The sequence below is a fragment of the Gossypium hirsutum genome, chromosome A04, assembly GCF_007990345.1.
Source record: "Gossypium hirsutum isolate 1008001.06 chromosome A04, Gossypium_hirsutum_v2.1, whole genome shotgun sequence".
NCBI lineage: Eukaryota > Viridiplantae > Streptophyta > Magnoliopsida > Malvales > Malvaceae > Gossypium > Gossypium hirsutum.
Window position 1 is genome coordinate 12,229,919 of NC_053427.1, and position 10,122 is coordinate 12,240,040.

Here is a 10,122-nt window from a genome sequence, read left to right on the forward strand (position 1 = left end):
GTCTTACACTGGCTCCCATAATGTGGCCGATGCATGTCCTATACATGTACACTAGCTCACCCAAATGACCCAAATGTTACGGGATGAATATCCGGTTTACTTCCTAATGTTCCAGCGGAAGTTCCACTATCTCAATTATCATTATACATTCTCAATTTCAATATCAATCAATTCATGCTATATCGGTTCAATGACAATACAAACACATATATCAACAATGTAGTTGTATTATGGTTACATACAACTTACCTTGGATTACAAAATGTACCCGACTAGTCGGTTGGTCGCAGTGATTCGTAACAAGTAATAAATATTTATAATGAAGATCGAACCTAGACTAACTATTATCATGACGAAAAGGCAAGCGCACCTATCGAACAATAGTATAGTAACGACAAGACTAGGATATCGTACCCAAGGGAACCAAAAGTACTAGTAATAACTATCTTTTCATTATCTAGCTTAAGAATAAAAGGGTTTGTTCTAATTAACTAATTATTTAAACTAAGAACGCACAGAGAAAAGAATTAGGGAATTGCTCTTGGGAAAATCGATTGACTTGAGACAATACCTAAGGAAAAATCCACTTAGACTTTACTTGTTATTCTGGCTCCGAATCGGACAATTTATTCATTCAACTTGTTCCCTAGAGATCCCTGAGTTATGTTATTATCCTTATTCAAGACTAATAACGTCTAATCCCTAGATTGAATAACCGAGAATTTTCTCTAATTAACACTCTAGGGTTGCATTAACTTGATCAATGGATCCCTTTATTAGGTTTCACCCTAATCCGGAAAAATCTTGTCACCCTATTTCTAGGCGTTCAATCAACTCCGCTAAATTATGGCAAATGTACTCTTAGACAGGGTCTATTCCTCCTCTGAATAAGAGCGTGTATTGAATCAATATCCTGGGATATCAAAACAAGAATTAAGAACACATAATTAAGAACAAGTTAAATATTTATCATACGATTCAGAAAATAATAACAAGATTCGTCTTAGGTTTCATTCCCCTTAGGTATTTAGGGGATTTAGTTCATAACTAAATAAGAAAACATCTCAGAAGAATAAAGAATAGAAAACATAAAGAAAACCCAAAACTCCTGAAGGGAAATTGAGGAGAGATCTTCAGTCTTGATGATGAATCCGGCTTCTGAGATGGATCAATCAGCTTCCTTGGGGGAATTCCTTACCCCTCTTCTCCGTCTCTCATTTTCTCCTCCTGTAGTGGGTATTTATAGGCTTTGGAATGCCTAAAAACCCTCAAAATTGGCCTTTTCCGAACTGGACTCAACTTGGGCTCGACAGGGACACGCCCTTGTTCGATTACTTCAAGCCATGTTCGAGCCTGCCAAATTAACACGGCCATGTGGTCTGCCCGTATGAGGAGGTCCAGGCCGTGTTGATTTTGTACTTTGGCCCATTTTCTCTGTTTTGGCTCGTTTGTCATTCCTTTCACTCTTTTATGCTCTCCTAAGTATAAAATATGAAATTAAAGCATTAGGAGCTTCGGATTCACTAATTCTAAAGAGAAATCATCCATAAAATGCATTAAACATGGGGTAAAAATATGTATAATTTACGGTTTATCAAATACCCCCATACTTAAGCATTTGCTTGTCCTCAAGCAAAATCCTCAACTCATAATAAAAATAAATTCTTCTCAACTTATAATTCTTATTGATAATATCTCAAAATAATCCACAGGTAATCATACATTGAGAGTTCAACTAAAAGAACATAAAAGTTTCAAAAATTCCAAGTTGAGTATTTAACCATGCAAACATAGGTGTTTCTTCGCATCTAAGTAATTACCTTTGATTCAGAATATCACAGAGTTTCACATCCTCACTAAAGATTCACTCAAATCACGCGAGGTATTTAAGGACAATAACTGAAGCTCTCAATAGTCAATAATGAAAAGTCATTACCATAGGCTTGTATGAAAATCAAATCTCTACCACTATAATTTAAGATGTTACATCAATCAAAAGGTCTTTAGAGGGTTATAGTGCAGCTTGGTTAGGGGGTGTGGTCACAAGCTGAAAGAAAGGGTTAGAATCGAGATTGAATTGAAAAATTGCCTAACTAGAAAAAGAGTTAACCTTCACTTGCGTACAACAGAGCTTCTTCTCAGAATATGAAATTACTAATAGGTATACATAGTTTTTTTTAAGAACAAGTTAGATAAAGAAGACAAACATAGCTAAGCAACTTTTTCGACTCAGATCTCAAAAAAAATAAGGATCAAATTAATTTGGGGGATTTCAACAATAATGGGTTAATGGTTAATATTAAGGGTAATACAAGGAATGGCTTGTTAGGCTCAAGGGGGTTTACTAGAGGTTAATCGTGGAGGTAGGCTTTTCATGGCATGAGTGGGTTAATCCTAAGTGCCTTAATCATTTTGACATATCAAATCAAATGGTGTGATCTCGACATGCATAATCAAGCAAGTTCTAGAATAACAGTTCAATATTGACGCACTCAAAGCAATAATAAAAGTGAGCATGAAAGGATGAATAGATGCTCAAAAGGCTCAAAAATCTCACAAAAATTATGGCTTTTTGATTTTTAGACTCGTGAATTCTAATTCAAAGTAATACCTAGACTTGGGGAAACAACCTATAATTTTAATTTCTTAAAAATCAACTTATCATGCTTGATTCTCTAATGTCTTAAAGTTTAAATAATCAATGCATAAATTCCTATGTTTTAATTCAAGATATATCAATCAAAATCATAAGTCAATTAAAATTTATCCTAATTATGATATGAGAACTTTTCAAGAGAACAAGGCAATCATTAATAAACATCTCGCCACACTTAAGATGTACATGCCCTCAATGTACAAAGATAGATATAAAAGAATAAAAATAAGATAGAGAAAGAAGTGAAACTTCCTGTATGATGAATTCCTCGAACTAGAGTTTTGGAGAGTGATCGGTTCAAGAATGAATGAGGATACTCCGGCGGACGTAGAGGTTCATTAGTCCATAAATTTTGCGCCACAAGAATATTATATCTAGTGGTAGCTATGGTCGTGGTCGAGCAAGACATGGAGTCGTGGGGAACCTTTTCCGGTGGAGTTTTAGTTCCTATGTGATGATGAGCTTAAAAGCTCTATATAATTGTCATAAAATCAGGAACTTTTTAGAGGATATTAGGAAGAATAATTACTCAAAAAGAAATAACCAAAAGTAATAATAAAAATAAAAAAATAAAAAATAAAAATAAACTTTCTAGAATCTAATAAAGATAAAAAGTAGTTTCAATAAAAAATTGAAACATAAAATAATAAATAAGTATTTTTAAACATCTTCATCGTTGGATGGTTCGCAAGGTGGGGCTGGCGATGAGATGTGGAGGTGCTGACAAATCTGGTGTAGAGTAACATCAATGTTGTCAAATCATTGAAAACACTGCTGTTCGAATCGGGTGAGGCGCTCAGAGATGCCAGCATATGAAGTCGCCGTATGAACTGGACGAGAGGGTGGCGGTGATTGAGTCGGTGGGTCCTCGTGCGGTGGGGGGACATCATTGGGAATGTCCTCGTAAGCCTCCTCCTTGGTAGATTGGGCGAGACGATACTGGGGAAGGTAGGTTCCTTGGCGCCTCTCGATCATCCTCATGCTATGCATGCTCGAGATGCCTTGTGGAGACATTTGGCCGATGAGGGTAAGGGATGATTCTTGGGCCGCGGTGTTGAGGAGTCCAAAGTGTCGCGCCAACCGAGTCACGTAGGAGCCAATGGAGATGACCCCCTTCCGATGCCGCTCCGTCTAGTGCTGATTCACGAGGGCTATGAAATAGGCAAGGTCGATGACGTGCCCTTGCGACATGCACCATAAGAAGTAGACGTCATGGGTGTTGACGACGCCAGTGCTCTCTCGCCTCCCTGTAATCGTGTGAGCTAAAATAGCGTGTAAGTACCTCAGGGATGGTGGGAAAACTAATGCCTTGGAGTGGCTAGGATTGTACGAGGCCGTGCTAGGGGCCAAAGTGTGCCAGCACTTCGAGGGAGAGAAATGTATGTCGCGGCTGAGAGCATATAGTTCATTCTCCTCCCTAAACTCCTCCCTATATAGGCCTAGTACAGCACCAAATTCTAGGACGCTTAGCTGGCGGATTAATCCACCTAGGTGAAACTGGATTGTGTCAGGATCATCGTACCTTGTCATTATGGTCTGGAGATGGAACGTTGAGCAGAGTTCCATTGTGAGCTCGAGGTATGTCAGCTAGATAATCCTGAAGAACAGCTCTCACAGGTCGGTGGTTGAGAGAGCCCGAATCGCATCAGCCATCTAGACTTGTTCTATGGTAGCCTAGTCGATGCAGCGGCCTACTGCTAAAGGTTGGACTCGAAGTATTTGGAAGAGCTCTTCTTGGGGCCCTCGTGGAAACTGTAGGAAAAGGTGACAAATTTCCACGGTTGGACCCGCAGAGGATGACGCTTCCTTCCTCTTCTTCGAGGATGGTACAACGGTTTTCTTTTCTCTTGAAGATGACATTGAAGGCCTGTGATATAAAGAATAATAATAGGTAAACATATTCGAAGGGGAAGTAAACTATTTCAGCCAAAATTACTATTGTAAAGCAAACTCAACCACAATAATCATGAGAATGAGAATAGAAATGTAATGGGTATAAGGTTTTCCTCGCCTCAATTTAACATAAACTGTATGGTAACTAACCTAGGAATGCAATTTAAATGATAGACATTAGCATGATGATAGCATGAAAATAAGCATAGTAATGTCATGGATATGAGGTGTGTCAAATGACTAGATTTAATTTGAAATGTATAATAAAGAACCTATAAATGCAAACTAAATGATAAAATAATGAACAAAAATGAAAACTAGTTCAAAAGTAATGGAGATTATTGTAATAATAAGCATTAATAATGTGTAAAATAGAAGTGAAAGGAGTAAACAAATGCTAAGAGAGAGGGATTGAGCTTTAAATGAAGTTGACAGTAGCGCACGGGCGTAGCAGGGGGCCGTGTGGAGTTTACAGCGGCTAGGGTTAGGGTTTTTGAATGGAGAATACAATGAATAGTGCATCCTATTTATAGATGTTGGGACACACGGCCATGGGACACGCCCATGTGCTCCAATTTCAACCCGTGCATTTCGCGTTTTTCCTATTTTGGTGCATCTAAAATTTGACACATGCCCGTGTGCCTCGAGCGTGTTGGTTCACACGGCTGTGCCGCACGACAGTGTCTAGCTTCGTTCGCTTCTCCCACGCCCTTGTGTTATAGCCCCACACCTGTGTAAATTTGACAACTTTGACCATGGGTGTTCAACACGGGCGAGTCGCACGCCCGTGTTGTTTTGGCAAGCTCGACCACGGCCATGTCGCACGACCGTGGCATTTTATCGCAGCCCGTGTTGGGGAAATCTTTTGCCCTGTTTTCACATTGCCTTAAGCACGCCCGTGTGATTGGCCGTGTCTCTGTGGAAACACCTGTATTCAAGATTTCTATTAGTAGGTTAGGAGTTAAATATCAGAATTTAAAGAAATTAATAATGTTAGTGCTCGGGTTACCTCCCGATAAGCGCTTATTTATAGTCTAAGCTCGACTTACCTCTCCGTTGAATGATCATGGTGGTTCGAGGAGTTCATACTCCTCGTTCCTACTGTCAATTTTAAAATAAGGTTTTAATCGAGTGTTGTTTACCTTAAAAGTGTCGAACTTGGGATGACTCACCTCAACCGTATCGAATGGGAAAATACTGAGTACCGTAAGAGGGGTTTCCTCATTTGGTGTGGTAGTGACAATGCGAGGATCAACAGAATCTAGTAAGACTGTATCGCCAACCTTAAGTTAATTAGGAGAGGTATCGGGCTTGTTTTCGCGCAGTTTCGGTTTATCATATGTTCTCAGTTTGTGTTCTTGCCATTTGTCTAGCTCCTCTATCTGTTGTCTTCATTCCTCATGGACGTCTTTGTTCTCTACTTGATAATAGTGCACTGCCTGCGTTGTCTTGGTCTGAGGAGGTTCCTGCAAGAACGATTGAATATTAGTTTTATCATCGACAAGTTTTATAGCGTTATCTTGAGTCTTAGAAGTTTTGACTGAATCGCGTACTTGGAGTGTTACTGTGTCGTCCCCTGCACGAAGTGTTAGCTCTCCTGTGCCTACATTAATAATGGTTCTGGCAGTTGGTAAAAAGGGTCGTCCTAAAATTAAGGTACCTCGTTATCCTCATCCATGTCTAAGACGACAAAGTCTACTCGGTAAATAAATTTATCAATCTTAATGAGAACATCTTCAATAATACCCTTAGGAAATCTAACTGTTTTGTTAGCCAATTGTATGCTCATCCTACTCTGTTTGGGTTTACCAAGACCTAGTCGTTTAAACATTTTATAGGGCATAACATTTATACTTGCCCCTAAATCAGCTAAATCATTATTCATAGATAAACTACCAATTAATCAAGGAATTGTAAAACTCCCTGGATCTTGCAATTTGTTAGGTAGCTTATTCTTTAGAATAGCTGAGCAGACTGCATTGAGTTCCACATGCGATGTAGTGTCTAATTTCCTTTTATTGCTCAGAAATTCCTTTAAGAATTTTGCTAAGTTGGGCATCTGCGAAAGAACTTTAATAAATGGTAAGTTAATATGTAATTTCTTTACGAGTTTGATAAACTTACCGAATTGTTCTTCTGTTCTGTCTTTTGTCATCACTTTAGGATATGGCACACGAGGTTCATGATTCGTACTTACCTGTTTGGGATCATTATTGTTTACCTCTTCTCGTCCTTTGTTCATCGCGTTGTTTTGTTGTATTTCTGGCTCAGGTACAACGAGTCCGTCCTTATTTTGAGCGCTAATTACATTGAGGTGTTCCCTCGGATTAGGTTCAGTATTACTTGGTAGGCTACCTTGTGGTCTTTTAGAGATTAGTTTGGATAGCTGGCCTATCTGAGTTTCGAGTCCTTGTATCGATGCTTGTTGATTCTTAAGTGCAGTCTCTGTATTTTGAAAATGGGTTTCTAACACCGAGATGAATTTAGAGAGCATCTCTTCAAGGTTCGGCTTCTTCTCTTGTTAATAAGGAGGTTGTTGAAAACCTTGAGGATTTTGTGGCTTTTGATTCCCTTGACCTCCCCAGGAAAAATTTGGGTGGTTCCTCCAACCTGCATTATAGGTATTACTGTATGGGTTATTTTGAGGTCTAAAGTTATTGTTACCCATATAGTTGACTTGTTCTTCTTCAGTTGTAGGATTGAAGGATTGGTATTCTGTATGCGTACCTCTTCCGCTTGAGTCACACCTCATTACTGTATGTACCTGCGTAGAACCAAGAAAACTATCCATCTTTTTATTGAGAAGTTCTACCTGATTAGAGAGCATGGTGACTGAATCAATGTTATAAACGTCGGCTATTTTTGTTGGCTTAGTCCTCATGACTTGCCACTGATAGTTGTTCAGTGACATCTCCTCTATGAATTCATAGGCATCTTCCGGTGTTTTATTGTTGATAGCTCCACCAGCAGCAGCGTCAATCATTTGTCTTATCGAGGGATTCACACCATTGTAGAATGTTTGAACTTGCAGCCATAGAGGTAACCCATGGTGAGGGCACCTTCTCAATAGATCCTTGTATCTCTATCATGCATCGTAAAGTGTTTCTAAGTCCATCTGCACAAAATAAGAGATATCATTGCGTAACTTAGCCATTTTAGCCGGCAAAAAATATTTTAGTAAAAATTTCTCGGTCATTTTCTCCGAAGTAGTGATAAACCTTCGTGGTAACGAGTTCAACCACTATTTAGCTTTGTTTCTCAGTGAGAAGGGAAATAACCGAAGACGTATGGTATCATCAGAAACGCCATTGATTTTGAATGTATCACAAAATTCCAGGAAATTTGCTGAGTGAGTGTTGGGATCTTCATCCTGCAAACCATCAAACTGAACAAACTGCTGTATCATCTGAATAATGTTAGGTTTTAATTCAAAATTATTCGCAGCAATAGCAGGTCTAATTATACTTGATTCAGTTCCTGTTAAAGAGGGTTTAGTATAGTCATACATAGTACGTGGAGCAGGATTTTGATTAGATGCAATTGCAGGAGGCAGCTAATTGTCTTGGTTTTCAACCATCTCGTCGGTAGGAGGTTGAGTATTGTCTTCTTGTTCGCTTTCAGTGTATCGTAAACTACGTCTTATTTCTCTTTGATTTTTACGAACTGTTCAATCGATTTCTTCGTGAAAAAGTAAAGGTCCTGACGGGTTTCTTCTAGTCATAAACAATAAAAACCTGCCAAGAGAAAGAAAAAGTAAATTAATAAATAGTAAAATAAATTAAATTAAATTAAATTAAATTGCACGAAAAATAAATGGCTAAAGTAATAAAAATTTAGTGTTCCTAATATTTCAGCTCCACGGCAACAGCGCCAAAAACTTGGCCGCAGTGATTCGTAACAAGTAATAAATATTTATAATGAAGATCGAACCTAGACTAACTATTATCACGACGGAAAGGCAAGCGCACCTATCGAACAATAGTATAGTAACGGCAAGACCAGGATATTGTACCCAAGGGAACCAAAAGTACTAGTAATAACTATCTTTTTATTATCTAGCCTAACAATAAAAAGGTTTGTTTTAATTAACTAATTATTTAAACTAAGAACGAACAGAGAAAAGAATTGGGGAATTGCTCTTGGGAAAATCGATTGACTTGAGACAATACCTAAGGAAAAATCCACTTAGACTTTACTTGTTATTCTGGCTCCGAATCGGAAGATTTATTCATTCAACTTGTTCCGTAGAGATCCCTAAGTTATGTTATTATCCCTATTCAAGACTAATAACGTCTAATCCCTAGATTGAATAACTGAGACTTTTCTCTAATTAACACTTTAGAGTTGCATTAACTTGATCTATGGATCCCCTTATTAGGTTTCACCCTAATCCGTCAAAATCTTGTCACCCTATTTCTAAGTGCGCAATCAACTCCGCTTAATTATGGCAAATGTACTCTTTGACAGGGTCTATTCCTCCTCTGAATAAGAGCATGTATTGAATCAATATCCTAGGATATCAAAACAAGAATTAAGAACACATAATTAAGAACAAGTTAAATATTTATCATACGATTCAAAAAATAATAACAAGATTCGTCTTAGGTTTCATTCCCCTTAGGTATTTAGGGGATTTAGTTCATAACTAAATAAGAAAACATCTCAGAAGAATATAGAATACAAAACATAAAGAAAACTCAAAACTCCTGAAGGGAAATTGAGGAGAGATCTTCAGTCTTGATGATGAATTTGACTTTTGAGATGGATCAATCGGCTTCCTTGGGGTAATTCCTTACCTCTCTTCTCTGTCTCTCCTTTTCTCCTCCTCTAGTGCGTACTTATAGGCTTTGGAATGCCTAAAACCCTCAAAATTGGCCTTTTCCGAATTTGACTCAACTTGGGCTCGGTAGGGACGCGCTCGTGTGACACGCCCGTGTTTGATTACTTCAGGCCATGTTTGAGCTTGCCAAATTGACACGGCCGTGTGGTCTGCCCGTGTGAGGAGGTCCAGGTCGTGTTGATTTCGTACTTTGGCCCATTTTCTCCTTTTTTGGCCCGTTTCTCGTTCCTTTCACTCTCCTATGCTCTTCTAAGTATAAAATATGAAATTAATGCATCAGGAGCATTGAATTCACTAGTTCTAACGAGAAATCATCTATAAAATGCATTCAACATGGGGTAAAAATATGTATAATTTACGGTTTATCATCGGTTTAGTCGATTTACTTGGCTTTCCCCCGGTCTTAGTTCGGATTTGACAATTCTTGATCTATATTAACAAAATACACTCATTTAGTCACTAATTACAATTAGGCAATTGAAAATTCACATCTTCGATAAAATGACCATTTTGCCCCTAGATTTTGGCAAAATGACCATTTTTCCCATATGCTCGAAAATCTATTTTTATCAAATTTCTTTGTATTACAGGCCTAGCGAAAACCTTTTTAATCTTATAGCAACCTCAAACTCTCACTATTTCACACACTTATCACTTATTTTGGAACTTATGCAAAATAGTCCCTGTAGGTGTTTTCATGCTAACACCTTTCACAAAAGTTGTCAATTACACA

At 38.2% G+C, this 10,122-nt stretch overlaps 1 non-coding gene across 1 annotated transcript; it reads left to right on the forward strand.

Annotated features, from left to right (window-relative positions):
* The first annotated feature begins 7,590 nt into the window (after positions 1-7,590).
* On the forward strand, positions 7,591-7,697 carry LOC121228749 (small nucleolar RNA R71). Its single transcript, XR_005926324.1, has one exon. It is a non-coding gene; the product is annotated as a small nucleolar RNA R71 (small nucleolar RNA).
* Positions 7,698-10,122: the final 2,425 nt, after the last annotated feature.